Below are 14,685 nucleotides of genomic sequence, written 5' to 3' on the forward strand. Positions count from 1 at the left end.
GAAAGAAAGAAAGAAAGAAAGAAAGAGAAAGAAGAAAGAAAAGAAAGAAAGAAAGAAAGAAAGAAAGAAAGAAAGAAAGAAAGAAAAGAAAGAAAGAAAGAAAGAAAGAAATATTGAGGAATATGCCCTATTATATGGGCAACGATTTTCCAAGCGGGGATGGCATGATTCTATAACTAAAAACAAAAGGGAAAATGGATATTGGAAACTGTCAGCAATAGATACCATAAAATCTAAATATTCCAAAAAATTCAAGTTTTTCATTTTTAAAAATAATTTAGAAAACATTAAAGTCGCTATATTAGGGATAATCTGGATGACCAGTTTATACACAAAAATATTTTCAAAAGATTTCAGGATTCATACTAGTTGCATTCCGACTTACAAAATTGTCAGTAACAGCTTTTCCTCACTGGCTTCTTAAAGCTTGGCCACCATAACGAATGACACAATAACTATCCCAACCAGGAAGTTCATGACCAGTCGACGGCTATAGCAGAAGCAAATGGTCATTGATGTTCTTTACTGCAGAAAGGCAACAGTACCTAAGCTGAAATTTGGGAAAAACTAGCCAAAATGTATAAGACCACACCAGATAGATGTCATCTTTGTATTTGGATTCAGAACCCATTTTGGGTAGCAAGACAACTCGCTTTGGCATGATTTATGATTCTTTGGATCATGCAAAGAAAAATGAACCCAAACATAGACTCAGAAGACATGGCCTATATGAGGGGAAAAAAAAAAAAAAAAAAAGAAGACTCAAGAAAAAGTGAAAAGAACGCGAGAACAGAATGAAGACAGTCTGAGGGACAGCAAAAGCCAATGTAAGTAGTGGCAAAAAGTAAGCTGGAGATCTGACAACAGGAGTAAAGATTTTGCAGTGACTTTATCTGTAGAGATTGTACAGATTTTTCACAAGAGGATTGATAAATTAAGAACTTTGAAAAAAAGTCAGTCACAAAGAGCACCATTTCCATTGTTGGGAAGTAATGAAAGAATTGTGGCCATTCTACTGCATGAGTGATGTATACATGCCAAATGAAGGTCAAATTACCTCAATCCACACAGTAGGAACAACAGTTTTATATTAATTTGAATAGAGAAAAATGATCACAGGTTTGATTCCCCCCTTCTGCACAGCAGAACTGATGTTACAATTGTAAGACAAGCTGTGCCATGGCAATCACATGGCAAGCAGGGACTTTATTTCAGCAAAACAATATCACCTGCCAAGCAAAATCCGTGCTTGTTTACTGTGATTTTTATCGATGTACATTTTTTTGTGTGTTTAGTGATAAACTTGTAAATTTATAGTTATTTAATAGCTTTATAGATCTTTTAACCAACTTTATGTTTATTGCATAAATAACCTTAGAGTAAAATTAATTTATATCCTCATGGGTTATGTTATTTTTTTCTTCCTTTTAAACAAGTTCATTTACATGTTATTCAAATTTCTAAAAACAAAGACAAGTAAAAAGTGCTCGGTAAATGTAAATAATCACTTGAAGTGGTAAATTCAAGTTTCCTTCCCAGTGTCTTCAAAAACAAACCCATTTACTCTACACGATGCTGTGTGATCTCCAGCCTGAGATTAATTGACACTTTTCTCTCTAATTCCCTCTTCTCAGCATCTGTCATTTCCTTCTGTGTCTCCTGTGTGCTTGTGTCATTGATCAGGAATGGTTTAATGCCAATATCTTGACTGCTCACTCTGAAACTTTGTAAAATGCAGAGGCCCTGAGAGCCCATTTGGGCATTTCATAAAAGGGTGATTGATGGATGGACGGGCGGCCCCCATGAACAAAAGCACTGGGCATGAGTGTAGATGTGGCTTTGCCCTGGACAGACTTTCCTCCAAGGAAAGGACTGAGCGGAACAGGGTATAAAAGTCAAGCCATTTTAATTTGTGGGTAATTGCCTTGCAGGACAGCACTGGTTTGGCTGAGCGTTTGCTGGGCTTACTTTATAATTCAACTTCTCCCTCTGGCCAATCCTGCTTGCTTTGCCTTCCTTTCACATGGAATGATTTGTAAGAAACATCCTGTGCCCCAAGCTGCATCATCTGCTTCCGGGAGCCCAAGCTGTGATCTTAAGGAACTACTTCCTTGCAGGTGCTAGCTTGCTGTTTTTTTTCTGCCACTCTTGGTTTGTTTCCTCTGATTCTCTAATAGTCCTTTCTACTACAGAGTGTGATATATTCCCATTTTACATCTAGGGATGGTGAAAATCAGAGAAATCCACTTACTTAATCAAAGTCACACAATTGATAACTTGTAAAGCTAGAATGAAGTCCAGACTTCAATAGCCTAGCACTCATTATTTTATTCATTAGAAAATGCTCAAAGATGATTTAATGAGTATTTAATTTATGCCAGACACTGTGCTAGCTTTTGGGTAGGTAAATAATGAGAGTGGAAATATGTACTCCCCTTTGTCACCTCTACGAGACATATAGTCTAGTGGGGAAAACAGACATTTCCCAGATAATAAAACTTCAAGAAATTACAACCTGTATCTAAGAAGAGACATATATGGTCAGCATAATCTGTAAAAGAGAAATTTAACTTCAGGATATTATACAGGGCTTCTAATGAAAAAAATAACATTTCGTCTGATATCTCAAGGACTTATCTAGGAAAATAAGAAAGGAAAGAATATTTAAGACAAAAAAATATGATGGACAAAGTCCCTGTGACAGAAGTAGTATAGTTAAAAAAAGAAAGAAGAAAAGAAAAGAAAAGAAAAGAAAAGAAAAGAAAAGAAAAGAAAAGAAAAGAAAAGAAAAGAAAAGAGAAGAGGATCTCTGAAACTGGAATACAGAGAAGAGATAAAGTGATCTGAAATGAGACCAGAGAGACATATATGAAGGATAAGGAAGCCTAAGGTAAGAGGTTTTGTCTTTATTATGTGAATAACGATAAGGGACACCTGGGAGGCTCAGCGGTTGAGCATCTGCCTTTGGCCCAGGGCATGACCCCAGGGTCCTGGGATCAGTCCCACATCAGGCTCTCTGCAGGGAGCCTGCTTATCCTCTGCCTGTGTCTCTGCCTCTCTCTCTGCGTCTCTCATGAATAAGTAGGTAAAATCTTTTTAAAATTTTAAATAAATCAAAAAACAATAATGATAAGATATCCAACCATTTCAAACAGCTAGATTCAAGTTTTGAAGTCCTCACTTTTCTTCAGGACGAAGCAGAGCCATTGGAAAGGGTGGGAATAAATAGAAGAGGTAGTCTGGGAGGTCCAAGCCAGAGATGTCATGAGCTTAAGATGGAGAGAGCAGATGGAGGGAACAGCCAAAGGAGTCAACACTAAGGACCTGGGATCTGTCATGCCATATATGAAATGTGACATTTGAAAGTTATCAATATGCCATTGGGTGATTTTAGTGACATTTTAGTTGAGCAGAGCAAAAATTCCATTGCAGTAGACAAACAGGACTAGAAGGGGAAAGCTAATAGAGCTTCATGCAAAGCCTAAAGAGACAGGAGACCGTAATCCAGACAAACAATCAGTCTTAGGGAGGTGCTCTACCCCTCATTCTTCTTGGTCCACAATAAAAATATGTTCATATATCCAGACAGCACGTGGGATTCTTAAAGTTTCCTTCTTTTTCAGAATCGAGGCTGTCTATTTGATAAACGATCTTCTAATACGTGAATGTGAAGTCTGTTCCTGATACTCTTTTTCCCATCTTTGGCCACTAACTTAGAAGTAGCCTGATCCATCTTACTGAATAGATAATTGCCTTGGTGTGAAATTAGCCTCTCCCCCCAGAGCCGTCCTTAAAGGGATGAAACAGCATGCTTGTAGATCCCCTCGATGGATATTAATAATTCTTGTTTCCTCTACATTACTTAGGAATTTATCCATCAGGCTCATCAAAGTGCTGGCATTTTCAAGTATTTTAAAGATTGTTTGTTCTTATAAATTAGGTTTTATTTCATTAAGGCACATAAGGAGCTGGCTAAAAGCCTTTCATTTTCAAAGCAGCACTCACCCTTACACTCGCATAAGGAGTCTTGAGAGCTACAAGATAGGGCTCATAGAGATAAATCAACCTTTCACCCAATAAATATGGCACTTTGCTCTCAAGAGGAGAACTTGATCATTTTTCACTTCCTTCTTGTCTCTTTCTGTTCTGGTCTTTCCTCCACAGAGAGCCAGATTTATCTTTTCAAATCATTCTAATCATGGCAGGCTCATCCTTGAAATCCTAGAATGGTTGTCTACTTCCTACAGAACGGAGTAAACATTTTAGCTCGGCACGTGAGGCTCTTCAAAATCTGGTTCCAAAGCTATGCTTTCAGGGTCATCTTCTGACATAACCTCTACTCCCCAGGCACACTATGCTCTCCTTCCAGAACTGCTCATGGGCTCCCAGCAAAATACGCCAACGCCGACTTCCTTGGTTTTGCATTTGCTGTCCCTCCCATCTGGAATCCCCTCACTTTTATCCTCTGCTGGAAAATACTTGCTCACAATTTAAGACCTGTTTCGAATGTCACCTTCCCCAAAGAGCCTTCTGAATACCCAAACAGTTACTCCTTTTTCTCCTATTTCAAAGAAGATTTGTAAATATTTCCATCACCTCCATCATGATATTTTGTGACGGCCTCTTTACTTGTCTTCCTAAAGTGCTTTTTTGGTGGGTTCTAGAACTTGAGGAAGATACAATAGATACGTATTGAGATTCTACTTTTGTTGTTTGTTTGCTTGTTTTTAACAAGGATGTAATGGAATCTTAATGCACGCAAAGTGGCAGCACAGAGCTGGACATACGTGGCTTTCTCATTGTAGCTTTTGTTCCCAGTCACGTCACCCAAAGGATAAACATCCCATAAATCCATGGGATTTATGGACAGAGACACTTAAAATATAGGAAAACTTGCATGAACCTACACAAATACTCTCAATACTTAATATACCTCAAATTAAGAAGTACATAAACCTCCTGGACTTTCCAGTGTTTGAACTACATGCAGTGTAATAGCAGGAAAGCAGAGAACGCCCGGAGAGAAGTGCTGGAACAGTGTAGAAGTTAATAGCCTTAACATGGCCTTAACATATGAAAGATCTGGTTTTGAGTGCCATGGCTCTCACAGATTAGCCCCTTGATTTTTGGGGTAAGTTACTTAAATCTTCTAATCTGGCAAAGACATGGTTGAAATGACTGTACCATTGGGCAGCAGGGGATCTGGGAAAGAAAATATATCACAAAGAGGCTAATTATGAGAGGAATATTATGCTCAAGAGAGCAAAGGAGCAGCATACAATTCTGTATCATAGTTTCTAATTTCCTAAGAATAAGGACTGAAACTAAAAGGATCTATCTAGGCTGGCTCTTTCTTCTCAGAAGCTTTGCAAAAACAACTCAAGATCATTTCCAGAGTGGCAAATCGTTCTCTGATATAAATGAAGGAAAGCTACTATTTGGCAAAATTTTCAAAAAGGTTTGCTGTGTTTAAACCTCCAGGGTCTAAACTAGGACGTAGCATATACATAACAACAGGATCCTTAAGAGCTGAGAATTGCCTTCTCCCTTACGAGAAGTCCTAAAGTAGCCCAGAGAATATGGGATTGTATAGGGTCTAAGGACCTTGATACGATTCATCAGCTGGTTGGTCAACTGTCAATATGTTCAAATTGGATTCTAGATTATGATGGTGGGAGACAGGGAAGGGCTTCGGGATTAGAGTTTAGTGTGTTTCCCAAGTCACGCTGTTATTATTATCCTTTTAAAAATATATTTTATTTTTCTTTCATTTGAGAGAGAGAGAGAGAGAGAGAGAAAACACACCACAGAAGCAGGGGGAGGGGCAGAGGCAGAAGCAGAGGGAGAAGCAAACTTCCACTGAGCTGGGTTTGACACGGGGTTCATCCCAGGACCCTGAGATCATGACCTGAGCCAAAGTCAGAGGCTTGATTGTGGAACCCTCCAGACGCCCCACACTGTGACTATCATTCTCGGTGGCAGAGTGCTTCTCCCAGGAAACCCAAGCCAAGCCTCCAGTAAGTGAAGCAAGAGGCTCTTATCTCAGCTCTCTTGAACTCTCCCATCGCGCTCCTCCTGAATCCCACACACAGAGGACCCCTTGGCTTCACTCTCTGACCAGCCGTGCTCCTCAGAACAGACCTTGGAAGTGTCCAGTGTGTTGGGAGAAGCAAGGGTTTCAGAGTCGAAGAGATTAGGATTGCAGTCCTGCCACCATCACCCAAACACGTTTACTTTACATGAATATTGTTTTCTCTCTAAAATCTAGGGTCTTCTTTACAGAATGTGAAGAGGAAGGACTTTCCTTTAATTACAGAATTGTTAAAATAACTGAATAATCACAATGGTAAGAGTTGGCGTATATTGAACGTTTACTGGGCGTCAAGAACTGTTTAAAGTATTTTCCATGTAATATCTACTCAATCCTTCCAGAAACTCTAGGAGGTAGGCGCTTTATTACCTCTTGCTCCCTTTTTGTCTACATTACCAGACCTTCCTGTCTTTCTCGTTCTTTAGAGAACACCATAAGGTAACATGGTTAGTGTTGGGTAAAGTCAGGGTTCAGGGCCATTCACCCCCAGATGCCTCGCTGTTAGCCAGCAGCTTCTATGCCCATACTGAGCAGCACATACACAAAGCCCAGCACCTAGGATATCCTCAGTAGGTGAAAATCCTCTCAAAATCCATTTTATGCCAAATAAAATCTGGCAAATAACAATAATAACTGTTATGTCATTATTGACTTAATATCAAACAGGAACATATTTAAATATCATAGTTCAGTGTTTCAAAAAATTACTCAGGATGATGAAATTATATTGATGTTGAAATTGTGTTAACTGTATGGAAGTCTTACATTTTTATTCCCTTTTTCCATCTTGAAAACAGTCGATTCCCCCCCCCCCCCAGAGGTAAGCTAAGCCACAAAAATAAGAAATCCACAATATACCATATGACAAAATATAGTTAGTATTTTTCAATCCTCAACGTATTTAGCCTCTCAACAGTCTCTGATAGAGGTGACTATTAGTTTCGGCCTTTTGTATACTACGTGTTTCTGGTCTTCCTCCTGGATCCCCACCTTCTCCATCCCTGGTTCCTTTCCAGATCATCTCCTCACATACATCACTTAATGTCCCCCTTTCACATCCGCCCCTTCAGTTTCTCTCTTTACAGCTCTTACTCATCAAATAGCATCTGCACACCCACTGATGACTGCAGCCCACACTGCTTCTCTGAGATCTAAACTCATACGTAGAGTCAGAATCGCCCAGTTCTCCCTTCAATATGGTGGACTGAACTCATTGGCAGGGTGCACGGAGCCCGAAACAGCACCACTTGAACGCGTGGGGCTGGAGATATAAAGAAAGGTTTGGTAGGACAGTGCACGTGGTGAGCGACTCTACTTCAGGGTAAGCTGGAGAACCTGGACTGTCCTCTCCTCTCCTTTCCTTTCGTCTCCTCATGTCTCTTCTCATCTCTCCTCATCTCCTCTCACCTCCTCTCCTCTTTCCTTTTCCTATTCCCTTCTCTTCTCTAATTACGATGACTCCACCTTATCTTTTCTTACCTCCATTGCTTCAGATAAGCCAGAAATTAGTCATCTGCAGGCCACCTGCTATTTTTCTACATATATTTCTTCTCCTTCTTTTGGGGGATGAGGGCAGGCAAACAGTCCTAAGTCCTAAAACTATTTTGACACCTTTCTATTCCCCTTAGGTAATTTTGAGATTAAATAATTTATTACCATTGCTAAAATGAACACATATACTTGATACTCAACTTTATGCAGAACTTTAAAAAACTAGTTTTAATACAGTATCACAATTTACACAGGTATTTTGTCAAAAGACCAGTGTTCCTTGTATTAACTTCCGCAGCCTCTACTGTGGGCACAAAAACTTGTTTTAAATATCTTCAGAGTGTAGGAATACAACAATTAAAGGATGAATTGGTCACCCATTCCCACCTCTTTTCTTGACTTATCATACTTCACCCCATTCACTCCCAAACTCACCCCGAGCTTCAGCCAGCCTGATTTGTCCTTGTAGAAAGGTTATTTACTTCTAATCATAATTCAAGCTGAGTTACAAGAAATCTTTTCTTTTCTCATTTTTAATATTCAGCCCTTCCAATTCAATTTTATTTTATTTTTTGACATTTATTTACTTGCTGTAGAGAGAGAGATAACAAGCAGGGGGAGAGAGAAAACCCAGCTGACTCCCCACTGAGTGTGGAGCCCAATGCAGGGCTTGACCTCATGACCCCGGGATCCTGACCAGAGCTGAAATGGAGATTCTGATGCTCAACCAACCGAGCCACTCAGGCACCCCTCCAAGACAATTTTAAAGATATCTAATTTTCATGAACAAAATCTTTCTTGACATTTTTGTCCCTCCAGAGCAGTGGATCGTTACATCCCACTTCCTCCCACCACTCTACCCCAGAACCTATTCATTTCATTGCTGAGACTTCCAGCTGAGATCAGAACTGGATGTGATATTTGTTTTCATCTTTATAACTCAAACTAGATCATTCAACATAAAAGCATCTTACAGAGAGCTCAGCACAGTCTTGCTCTAGTTGTTCCAGGGGAGATGGATTTCACCTGATAGGCCAGGCACATGCCTATACTTAGGAGCTTGAGTCATTCACTGCTGTCATCGGGAAGAGCACTTCCTTCACATTTGCCAAATCATAGGCTTGCTGTGCAATGCTTCAAAGCAGCTGATAGTTCCTTGCGACCATTAGTATTAAGAATAAGGGTAAGTGGCAGGGATAGGTACAGTTGGAAGAGATAGACTTAGGAATCTGTCACAAAAGCTTTGGGCACCTGGGTGGCTCAGTGGTTGAGCATCCGCCTTCGGCTCAGGTCATGATCCTGGGGTCCTGGGATTGAATCCCATGTCAGGCTCCCTGCATGGAACCTGCCTCTCCCTCTGCCTGTGTCTCTGCCTCTCTCTCTGCATCCCTCATGAATAAATAAATAAAATATTAAAAAAAAAAAAAAAGCTTTGGGGATGAGCTGGAGGTGGGGGAGGCTCATATATGTGACAAACTCAAATGTCTAGAAAACCAGCTGATGATCATCAGTGGAAGGAAAAGGAAATCACTAACTATGACTTGAATCACGTCTACTGCAGGTGTCTTTCTTACAAAAGGCGTGATCCCAAGCCAATTATATTGAAATGACTACTTAATAATACCAGATGGGTTTATAGTTATTTTTTTCCACCCTTTTCAAAGAACATCACCACATAAAAACACAATATGCTCCTTTCCATGAAGTTACGCAGTGATTTTCGTATCATAGGTACCACTTAATGTTATACAGCTAATGAGAAAATTAAGCTCTGGCTGCAGTGCCACATGTTCCTTTGTTCCTAATGAACACTGGCATTAGTGCGCAATTAACAATGACACATATAATCATATGAGCCTTTGCTCTGATTCCAACCTAGTATGGCTGGACCATGAGGAGACCTCCCTGTGTGATCAGATCAAAGCTCCTATGCAGTGTGTCTTTTCAGAGCAGGGAGGAGACAAATTAATCAGATCTATCTAATTTTAAGTAGCATGGTTGGAGAACCATTGGGGAAAAGTCACGGCAGGGGCATGGAAAGAGCCAGACTCTAAACAGGTTCATGTCACTAAAGAGGCAAAGTTTCACGCCCAGCAGTATCTGTTTGCAGTTTTCTGCTTTCTAATTTTTCTCGCAGATATTTAAAATTAAATTAGCACTTCTCTTTTTTAATAAGAGATATAAAAAGCAGTCTTTGGTCATGATGCATAGCACATTAGCTACAATTACATCAATATATCTTTCTCTGCCTCTTTATGCAGTTTTTGATTTTTTTTTTCTTTCCAACCTCCTTTGGGGAGCTCTCAGGGAGCAGCTTTTGCTAATAATTAATAATGGGAGGATTCTCCTGAGGAAATCATTTGGAATCGTTATGCTCTTCTAATAAATCGTCATTTTAGAATTCTAATCAGCAAAATTTGGATTCCAAATGTTTGGTAATTACAGTGGCCCATTGCATCTGGATTGATTAAAATGTAAATGTAACTGATTCTGTCTTCAAAAGTCGATATAGCGCAATGCATATACATTCATGTAGAACAGGATTCATGCACTTGGGAACCTTAAGGGAGGGCTGATATTGAGATAATAAAAGCATATCTTTCAATCTCTGCATAAATGGGCTTCTTACATTCAATTGCACTTTATTGTTTCATTAGTTTCTGCTGCAGGTACTTCAAACACCTAGACTCTCTCAACAATGTCACACAACCCACAGTCAAATCGTATCAACGTTTATCTGCCTGAAATATGTTATAGTTGCAATGACACCGCCATCCAAGGACCTCTCACTATTGTACCAGTGCTTAGTAAAGGAACCCCACCCAAGCAGCCCTTCATGAAAGTTGGAAGCAGAACAAACGGACAATAACCAGCTATAAAAAACCAGGACAGTTCATGAATGGCGCACCAAAATCAAGGACGGGATAACTATCAGAAAATCTGCGTCTTGTTTTAGTTAAGAATAGTGTCTTTCCAAAAAAAAAAAAAAAAAAAAGAATAGAATAGTGTCTTTTCCAGTCTGTTATTCCTTGTAGGTTCCCATATAGCACCAATTGCAAACTTTAAAACTTTATTTCCAAACATCATTTCATGGACTCCGAGAAGCAGTTTACTTTACAGCTCTCTTTGGGATGAGTAAGGGATGCTAGCACTTTGTCAAATCTATTTGCATGTTAGCAAGACCCAGGGGATTTATTGTGTTTATTTGTGTTTATCAATGCTCAAGCCCAACCCATAGAGATTCTGATTTAACTAGTGGTTGGAGCACTGGCATCTATGCTCTAAAAAGTCCACAAATGATGCTATTTTGCAGACAGGTGGAAAGAACTACTTTTAAGCAAAGGGATTAATCCACTCTGTTTCCAGATGTACCCAAGTGGGCGTGAGGCTAGGCTGAACAGGGATGAGTTCTTTACTTCTGGAACAATGTGGGACAGTGCTAAAATCAAATCCCATCCACCCATCCATGTATCTGTTGAGCAAAAATTAATTGGATACATACCGTGTGCCCAGCACTGTTCTAGATAACGTAGCAGTGATCCAAGTCGACAAGGCTCTTATCTTCAGAGAGCTCACCATCTGCTGGGGAAGACAGAAAGGAAACTAGTCAACAAACCAACCAAGGAATCAGTAAGCCGAATCATCTGCAGAAAGTGGAAGGAACAGGTTCATGAACATGAAGAACAGACTGTGGGGATGCTTTGGAGAAGAGAATCGGGAGGTAGCAGGAAGGCTTTGGGGCTACCTGAGTGATGGACAGGAGCCTTCAAGCTGAGGTCTGACGGGAAGCTTCCCTACTGAGGCCGAGTAACCAAACAGACCTGAAATGAGATCTGGCTTAAGGCATTGGAGGAAGAGCTTCGGAGATTAGTGAGGCTGGAGGGACAGATGGGGCCGAGCAGAAGCCACAGGCATTTGGCAAAGACTTTTCAGCCATGGGGAAGCGTCTGAATCTTGTACTAGTTTTTCATGAGAAATGGCTTGGGGTTTGGTTACGTAGGAGAGGACATCGTGATAACTTTGAGCAGAGGCGAGTGAAAGAGGCCGCAAAGGGTGGATCATACGTCTCAGTAACAACAGAGTAAGGGATGGTTGTGCTCTTAAGAGTTTGTGTCTGAGCTTCAGGGATTTGGTTTTGGTTGCTGTTATTTTACAACATAATCAGAAAATCATCATTTTTCCTGCCCTATTCCCTCTTAATAGTTCTTTGAGAGACAAAAGCATAAGAGGGAATCCCAAATTTTGCATTCCAAGTAATCAGTCCCTTTTCTGAGTTCTTAATATAACTGCTTCCAGCAAGAAAATAACTCTTCTGTCTCTACCCCACACACTTTGCAATTTTGTCCTTCCGTATTTTAAGAGGATCAAAATTAGGATCAAAATCAAATTTTTCCATCCTGAAACAGTCAGGAAATGGCTAGGGAGATGAGGAATGAAAGGAAAGTGGTCATCGCAGGGTCGAAGAAGGTGGACAGGGATGTAGGCACCCTCGCTGTGGCTCCCCCGCTGATGGGCACTCTGCATCAGGGACCCACGTAACACTCAGCCCGGAGAGGTACGTCTATTCTCATTTCACGACCCGGAAGCTACCAGGAGCATATGCAGCGTTTGCACCCAGAACCCAGCTTCCTTTTTCTCCAAAATCGATGCTACTAACCAGTTTACCACACTTCACGTGCCACTTGTTTCTTTCTATAGTTCGATGATATGAAAGTGCCTCTGGGGGAGAGTAGACCGACAAGTCCTCTTGCAGACTTTTCACTTCTCTCCTCTCCCAGGACACAGGGATCATCTCAGTCCACAGAATCAGGGAGCGATTGTGATATATCTAAAAGGGATAGTGGGACCTGCCGCCTTCCTTTCTACAAGCAAGGAAACTGAGTCACACACACACACCTTGCTAAAGGCAGAATCAAATCTAGAAATCAAATCTCCCCCAGTCTTAAGATAATGCTTTGTTTGTTTGTTTGTTTGTTAACAAACTACGTTACCAGGTTGCCTTTGGCTCTCCTGGAGATGATTGATGCTTCAGCTCAACATATGCCAACCCAAGGATTGTCAGGACCATGATGGTCTCCATCCATAACCTTGAAATTGGTTTCCTGATGCCACATTGGAATCAGCAACACTCACACCACCTGCCAACCTTTGATGTACGGAGAAGATGCGGATTCTCTACACTCTGGAACAAGGATCTGAGCTATCCCAGGGCTCCAGATCATTCCATGTTTAACCAGATAGTCTGGGCAACTATAATCTCGGTCCTTCTTTCATCCATAATACTTACATCAGTCTTTTTCAGAGTTATGCTTTCTTCACATTGGTTTCCTGACCTGAAATGCCCTTCTCACTTCTTTTTGAGAGAGGACTGCAAAGCAAGCCCATTACTCCAGGCCTCTCTCCTTACTTGATGTCTCATTTTGCAAGACAAAGGCAACTGATAATTTCTATAATATGGTCCACCTCACTCCACTTCCCTGTCATTCATTCACTTATCAAATCATCTGTTCAGAGCCTTTTGTATGTTAAGCACAGGGTTAGGAGTTTGGAATACTAAGAGGTGTTAAGATACAATCACTGCCCTCAGGAGCTAAATCCAGTGGAAAGATTAATAAATTAATAGACAATTACAAAGAATGTGAAAATCCTCTGGAAATCTCTAAGGACACGTTCACAGTTAGATGAAGCCTATAAATATTTAAATCTGTATATCATGTTGAAGCAATTTATATTAAATTTCTCTTCTGTGTTGAGATGATGTCGTTGTATGTGACACTACTTTATATATCACTTATTTTTGGCAACCTATCTAATAAGAATTTGCAATGCATTATTTAAGTATTATTACTTAACATGTCATATATTTATCCCTCGTGTCCTGAGTGAATCTTTAAGGAGAGGCATTATGTCATGTATACGTGAGTGTGTGTGCATATCTTTTAAAAGCAATTTCTAAAATAAATACTGATGTAAGTGTCAATATTTTTTTATGTTTTTATTTGAAAGTACATCACCTAATGTATCATGCTGTACATAAAACTGCATATTTAATAAACTTTAACAATGTTCCAACAACAATCTGAACCACTTAGAGTTCACAAAATTGATTCTCATCCTGCCGTAACTTCAATGTAGCTGGTATTAATAGCTACAGATTTTATTTTCTCTCTTTAAAAAGTATATCTACAGTACCGATAAATCCATTAGTTAAACTGCATTATCTTAGGATCCTATCTCTATTATATTTCAAAACCAGTATGGCTTAAAATGTAATCTCCAATCCCCTGCCAAAAGCGTCAATCACAATTTAGCAACCAAACTACAACGTGAATATAGGGATACATGATTATTTTGTTGGAAAACGTCTTGTGTGCAAAAGCAGTATTATAAGAGGGAAAAAAAAAGTGCCTTATTTTTCTCTTAGTCTAAAATACTTGAAAACACTTGACAGTTGATTGGAGAGCTTTCCCACACCAAGTTCTCCCATTTTTGTTTTATTTGCCATCCTTGTATACCATGGATGCTTGAAGTAACTGCTCACCTGTATCTGCCAGGATAGCCCTCCATAATGGCTGTAGTGACAGCCTATGCTTAAGGCCCTCTGTTTGAGGATATATCGTCCCACCCTTGTCCCTTTACCCATGAATTCTATCTCCTGCCCCTGGATGAAGAGTCTTTGTGGGAACTATCAAAGAGCACCAGAGAACTATTGAAAATTCAACCTTCCACAGTTAACAGTGACTCTAGACATATATTAATTCATCAAGACAGTGACTGGTAGTGACATCATTCAGTGATGCTAATATGGAGGACATGTAATATAGCATGATCATAAATTCTTTTGCCAAAAAAGGGGTGGAGCATTCCAAAATAAAAACAATAGGCAAGTACTCTGCCTACGAAGTTCTCAAGCTCATGGACTAAATGCATCTGTTTTCTGTCCCAAGCCGTGATGAATTCTATCTCTTGCGGATTAATGTAATGTTTTGGGCCTTCTTTGCGACACTCAACATGCTGTCTACTGACTCCCCCCTATACTTCCACTGCCCCCGTGGAGTATGTTTTCACATCTCTCACTTATACACATACACATACACACACTG

The 14,685-nt window shown here is 40.1% G+C and overlaps 1 long non-coding RNA gene across 1 annotated transcript; it reads left to right on the forward strand.

The window, feature by feature from the left end:
* Window positions 1-7,276: 7,276 nt before the first annotated feature.
* Window positions 7,277-13,562, forward strand: LOC140624401 (uncharacterized). The gene is made up of 2 exons (XR_012023879.1): window positions 7,277-7,412; window positions 10,240-13,562. It is a non-coding gene; the product is annotated as an uncharacterized lncRNA (long non-coding RNA).
* Window positions 13,563-14,685: the final 1,123 nt, after the last annotated feature.

The sequence above is a fragment of the Canis lupus genome, chromosome 3 (genome assembly GCF_048164855.1).
Source record: "Canis lupus baileyi chromosome 3, mCanLup2.hap1, whole genome shotgun sequence".
Taxonomy (NCBI): Eukaryota; Metazoa; Chordata; class Mammalia; order Carnivora; family Canidae; genus Canis; species Canis lupus.